This window comes from Fundulus heteroclitus, chromosome 23 (genome assembly GCF_011125445.2).
Source record: "Fundulus heteroclitus isolate FHET01 chromosome 23, MU-UCD_Fhet_4.1, whole genome shotgun sequence".
NCBI lineage: Eukaryota > Metazoa > Chordata > Actinopteri > Cyprinodontiformes > Fundulidae > Fundulus > Fundulus heteroclitus.
In genome coordinates this window covers 16,535,069-16,542,009 of record NC_046383.1, presented here as the reverse complement: position 1 = coordinate 16,542,009, position 6,941 = coordinate 16,535,069, and positions in this window count along the sequence as shown.

Below are 6,941 nucleotides of genomic sequence, written 5' to 3'. Positions count from 1 at the left end.
GATTTTCCACAAACGATTCTTTCTGTCTCTGGTTCTGTGCTACTTCCAGTCATCCTGCACTGACCCACAGCGGTTCAGTGTTTCGGCTTGTCTGGTGAATCCCATCGGTCAGAACCTCCAGCTGGACCTGAAGGCAGCAGCTCTTCCTCCATCAGGCCCGTCAGGAGCCACCGGGCAGATGGCCGACGGCCCCTGGAGGCCCCTGGAGGCCCCGGCCGGCCGGTGCCGCTCCGCCCCTGTGAAGCACCGGGGTTTCCTGCTCTGAGCATCAGGGGTGAGAATGATGCTAAGAGCCGGGCCGCCCCGGCGTCCGTCCGGGGTCAGTGTTAATGAGGGGAGCAGGTGAAGGAGGCAGGGAGGTGGGGCCCAGAGGGACGGAGGTGAGAGATGTGAGTAAGGGTGATAAATAAGAAACAGCAGGAGGCCCTTTTCCTCTCAACCTGAAGGCAGCAGAACACGTAAACGGGTCATGTTTCTCACCAGAACTCAGTTTGTGCTGTCGGACCTTCAGTCCTGATGAACACCAGCTGGACCTGAACAGGTGAAGCTGTGGGAGGAGAAGCAACCCCCGACATCTGCTCCCCAAATTAGTATTACTTCTGGACCGGGCTCTGTGTGTTTGGATAACAGGAAAGAAATCAGAATCAGAACCACCTGTGGAAAGAGGCAGTTTGTGATCCACATGGCAAACCGTGAAGCTCTTTGGACTTTAGGCACGGCGCCAGGTGGAGGGAAGCAGCTCGTTTCTGTCTGAACAATGCCGACATGTCAGCAGGCTCATGCTGCAGCGCGCCGCCTTCCAGGCCACCATACCTGCATCCTGGCGTCAGAAAGAGGAAGTTACTGGAAGGAGAGCCTGAACCCGCGGAGCAGGAGGTCTGAAGCTAAAAGCATGAAGACAAGCTCAGAGCTCCTCTGGTTCAGCTGCTGGGATCAGAAATTACCCTCCAGGAGCTCCTCTCCATCATCCCGTCTCCCATTATGCCTCACCTGACACAACATCACAGATGCATTATGGGATGTGAGGGAGCTCCTTCAATATTTGATGAAACATGAGGACCAAAGTTGGTCGTCAGGAGAGGAGAAGGTCATGAATATTAGATCAGAGCTCCACGCCGCCTCTGCTTCTCTCTTTGTTTCAGGAAGTTTTCTCCTCCTGCTGCTTCCACATGAAACAGAAACTTTTCCACAGCGACACGCTCAGCTGCTGTTTCCTGGGCCGGCCGTCCCACAGTGACTCTTACCTCCAGTAGCTCTGCTCCTCCAGGATGGAGCAGGAGGAAGCAGAGGCTCAGCTGCTGGGCCGACCGGGCCCTAACAGAGACTGGCTTTGCAGGAAAAGTTGGACCAAACAGAACCTGGAACCCTTCGTGGTTGGAGATCCTCGATGTCCGGCTGGATTTAGATGTTGGGAGAAGGACTGGGATGGTTACAGAAACACTCCTGAGAGCAGGTCAGGGTGGGATAGTTCCTCTCATTAAGAAGTTAGAGGTAACCTTGCAGCTGGCTCTGCTCGGCCCTCAGAGATCCGCTGTGATGACCTGTGGGGTGGAGCGGTGGCGCCGTGCGTCACGCTGCCAACAGGATGATGCTGAGCCTGTTTCACGGCAGCTCAGGGAGCTTTCTGTGACGAAGACGAGCCTTTGATCAGCGGCAGGGACGATGAAGATCAGACACAGTTAATCCGGCTGTTAACACGAGCAGAACATGAAGCCATGAAGGACGGCACACAGAACCTTCAGGACTTAGAACTTGTTTTCTGACTGACCGTTGACCTCACAGTTTGTAACATTTAAAACGTCTCATGTGACGCTGCCGTGACACGGGGGGTCCAAACCCAGCATTAAAGCTGCAGTAGGTAACTTGGTATAAATGGATTTTTTACATATTTGTTAAAACTGTCACTGTGTCCTGACAGTAAAATACGAGACAGATAAAAATCCAGCTGCTCTGGCTCCTCTCAGTGGTCCTGCTGCCGTCTGCAGAAACCCGCCGCTCCCGGTCAGAACCAGCCAATCAGAGCCGGGGTGGGTGTGGGGGGGGGGGGGGGCCTGCAGCAGAGAGCAAGGGGGCGGGACCTGGAAGGTGTGCTGGGTCACATTTTCAGGTTTTCTCTGAACTCCCTGTGAAGCTCTGAAGCCCTCCCTTTATCTTGATCTTATTGTTATTCACAGAACCAGAGAGTGGGGCGCTCACACCAACAGAACCAACAGAACCTACTGGGCCCAGTGCTGGTCTGCAGGGTCATAAATCCAGCCCAGTCTTTTCTGCTTCCTGTGATGCCGTGCTCTCCGACAAGGTTCCCCGGACCTTCAGGAGAGAACCGGAACCCCAGCATCGCGGTTCCTTCTCCATCCTCAGCTTCACCCAGCTGGTCTGAGTCTGCAGCAACAGGACAAACAAATATTTCTTACATGTTTCCACTTATAATGTGACGTTTGTTCTGTAAAAAAGAAACAAGTCTCAGAAGGAAAAACACAATCTTAATAATAAATGTTGCAGCAGTTGCATAAATTCCCCCACGTGTCATCTGACAGGACTTCAAGTATTTACAGAAATATCTCAGCGTGTCAGTCTGATCGTGCCTCTTGCTCCTGATGGACGAGGCGTGAGATGACGTGTTGTGAACTGACGTTACATAAATAAACTCAGTTTACATGTAACACAGGAAAAGGCCAAATGCTGAATAGCCGGTTCTTGTGAAGGTCTTTACCGGTTAGGCCAACTGGACAAAGGTATTCTATGCTGTTCAGGATGACTGAGTTTGCAGCAATCCCTCCTCTTGAGCAGCAAGTGGTGACAGTGGAGAGGAACAACTGCCAGCATCACGTCAGAGACATGAAGGATGGAGTCAGAGACACGGAGGATGGAGTCAGAGACATGGAGGACGGAGTCAGAGACGTGGAGGATGGAGTCAGAATCATGGAGGATGGAGTCAGAGACATGGAGGATGGAGTCAGAATCATGGAGGATGGAGTCAGAATCATGGAGGATGGAGTCAGAGACACGGAGGATGGAGTCAGAGACACGGAGGATGGAGTCAGAGACACGGAGGATGGAGTCAGAGACACGGAGGATGGAGTCAGAGACACGGAGGATGGAGTCAGAGACACGGAGGATGGAGTCAGAGACACGGAGGATGGAGTCAGAGACGTGGAGGATGGAGTCAGAATCATGGAGGATGGAGTCAGAGACATGGAGGATGGAGTCAGAAACATGGAGGATGGAGTCAGAATCATGGAGGATGGAGTCAGAATCATGGAGGATGGAGTCAGAGACACGGAGGATGGAGTCAGAGACACGGAGGATGGAGTCAGAGACATGGAGTAAGAAACATGGAGGATGGAGTCAGAGACATGGAGGATGGAGTCAGAAACACGGAGGATGGAGTCAGAAACATGGAGGATGGAGTCAGAAACATAGAGGACAGAGTCAGAGACATGGAGGATGGAGTCATAGACATGGAGGATGGAGTCAGAAACGTGGAGGATGGAGTCAGAATCATGGAGGATGGAGTCAGAAACGTGGAGGACGGAGTCAGAAACGTGGAGGATGGAGTCAGAGACATGGAGGATGGAGTCAGAAACATGGAGGATGGAGTCAGAGACATAGAGGATGGAGTCAGAGACATGGAGGATGGAGTCATAGACATGGAGGATGGTGTCAGAGACATGGAGGATGGAGTCAGAATCATGGAGGATGGAGTCAGAAACATGGAGGATGGAGTCAGAAACATGGAGGATGGAGTCAGAGACATAGAGGATGGAGTCAGAGACATGGAGGATGGAGTCATAGACATGGAGGATGGAGTCAGAGACATGGAGGATGGAGTCAGAGACATGGAGGACGGAGTCAGAATCATGGAGGATGGAGTCAGAAACGTGGAGGACGGAGTCAGAAACGTGGAGGATGGAGTCAGAGACATGGAGGATGGAGTCAGAAACATGGAGGATGGAGTCAGAGACATAGAGGATGGAGTCAGAGACATGGAGGATGGAGTCAGAGACATGGAGGATGGTGTCAGAGACATGGAGGATGGAGTCAGAATCATGGAGGATGGAGTCAGAAACATGGAGGATGGAGTCAGAAACATGGAGGATGGAGTCAGAAAGATGGAGGATGGAGTCAGAGACATGGAGGATGGAGTCAGAAACACGGAGGATGGAGTCAGAAAGATGGAGGATGGAGTCAGAAACATGGAGGATGGAGTCAGAGACACGGAGGACGGAGTCAGAGACATGGAGGATGGAGTCAGAAAGATGGAGGATGGAGTCAGAAACATGGAGGATGGAGTCAGAGACACGGAGGATGGAGTCAGAGACACGGAGGATGGAGTCAGAGACGTGGAGGATGGAGTCAGAGACGTGGAGGATGGAGTCAGAGACACGGAGGATGGAGTCAGAGACACGGAGGATGGAGTCAGAGACATGGAGTAAGAAACATGGAGGATGGAGTCAGAGACATGGAGGATGGAGTCAGAAACACGGAGGATGGAGTCAGAAACATGGAGGATGGAGTCAGAAACATAGAGGACAGAGTCAGAGACATGGAGGATGGAGTCAGAGACATGGAGGATGGAGTCAGAGACATGGAGTAAGAAACATGGAGGATGGAGTCAGAGACATGGAGGATGGAGTCAGAAACATAGAGGACAGAGTCAGAGACATGGAGGACGGAGTCAGAGACATGGAGTCAGAAACATGGAGGATGGAGTCAGAAACATAGAAGACAGAGTCAGAGACATGGAGGATGGAGTCAGAGACATGGAGGATGGAGTCAGAGACATGGAGTAAGAAACACGGAGGATGGAGTCAGAGACATGGAGGATGGAGTCAGAAACATGGAGGACGGAGTCAGAGACATGGAGGACAGAGTCAGAGACATGGAGGACGGAGTCAGAAACATGGAGGATGGAGTCAGAATCATGGAGGATGGAGTCAGAGACATGGAGGATGGAGTCAGAAACATGGAGGATGGAGTCAGAAACATGGAGGATGGAGTCAGAATCATGGAGGATGGAGTCAGAGACACGGAGGATGGAGTCAGAGACACGGAGGATGGAGTCAGAGACATGGAGTAAGAAACATGGAGGATGGAGTCAGAGACATGGAGGATGGAGTCAGAAACACGGAGGATGGAGTCAGAAACATGGAGGATGGAGTCAGAAACATAGAGGACAGAGTCAGAGACATGGAGGATGGAGTCATAGACATGGAGGATGGAGTCAGAAACGTGGAGGATGGAGTCAGAATCATGGAGGATGGAGTCAGAAACGTGGAGGACGGAGTCAGAAACGTGGAGGATGGAGTCAGAGACATGGAGGATGGAGTCAGAAACATGGAGGATGGAGTCAGAGACATAGAGGATGGAGTCAGAGACATGGAGGATGGAGTCATAGACATGGAGGATGGTGTCAGAGACATGGAGGATGGAGTCAGAATCATGGAGGATGGAGTCAGAAACATGGAGGATGGAGTCAGAAACATGGAGGATGGAGTCAGAGACATAGAGGATGGAGTCAGAGACATGGAGGATGGAGTCATAGACATGGAGGATGGAGTCAGAGACATGGAGGATGGAGTCAGAGACATGGAGGACGGAGTCAGAATCATGGAGGATGGAGTCAGAAACGTGGAGGACGGAGTCAGAAACGTGGAGGATGGAGTCAGAGACATGGAGGATGGAGTCAGAAACATGGAGGATGGAGTCAGAGACATAGAGGATGGAGTCAGAGACATGGAGGATGGAGTCATAGACATGGAGGATGGTGTCAGAGACATGGAGGATGGAGTCAGAATCATGGAGGATGGAGTCAGAAACATGGAGGATGGAGTCAGAAACATGGAGGATGGAGTCAGAAAGATGGAGGATGGAGTCAGAAAGATGGAGGATGGAGTCAGAGACATGGAGGATGGAGTCAGAAACACGGAGGATGGAGTCAGAAAGATGGAGGATGGAGTCAGAAACATGGAGGATGGAGTCAGAGACACGGAGGACGGAGTCAGAGACATGGAGGATGGAGTCAGAAAGATGGAGGATGGAGTCAGAAACATGGAGGATGGAGTCAGAGACACGGAGGATGGAGTCAGAGACGTGGAGGATGGAGTCAGAGACACGGAGGATGGAGTCAGAGACACGGAGGATGGAGTCAGAGACATGGAGTAAGAAACATGGAGGATGGAGTCAGAGACATGGAGGATGGAGTCAGAAACACGGAGGATGGAGTCAGAAAGATGGAGGATGGAGTCAGAAACATGGAGGATGGAGTCAGAGACACGGAGGACGGAGTCAGAGACATGGAGGATGGAGTCAGAAAGATGGAGGATGGAGTCAGAAACATGGAGGATGGAGTCAGAGACACGGAGGATGGAGTCAGAGACGTGGAGGATGGAGTCAGAGACACGGAGGATGGAGTCAGAGACACGGAGGATGGAGTCAGAGACATGGAGTAAGAAACATGGAGGATGGAGTCAGAGACATGGAGGATGGAGTCAGAAACACGGAGGATGGAGTCAGAAACATGGAGGATGGAGTCAGAAACATAGAGGACAGAGTCAGAGACATGGAGGATGGAGTCAGAGACATGGAGGATGGAGTCAGAGACATGGAGTAAGAAACATGGAGGATGGAGTCAGAGACATGGAGGATGGAGTCAGAAACATAGAGGACAGAGTCAGAGACATGGAGGACGGAGTCAGAGACATGGAGTCAGAAACATGGAGGATGGAGTCAGAAACATAGAAGACAGAGTCAGAGACATGGAGGATGGAGTCAGAGACATGGAGGATGGAGTCAGAGACATGGAGTAAGAAACACGGAGGATGGAGTCAGAGACATGGAGGATGGAGTCAGAAACATGGAGGACGGAGTCAGAGACATGGAGGACAGAGTCAGAGACATGGAGGACGGAGTCAGAAACATGGAGGATGGAGTCAGAATCA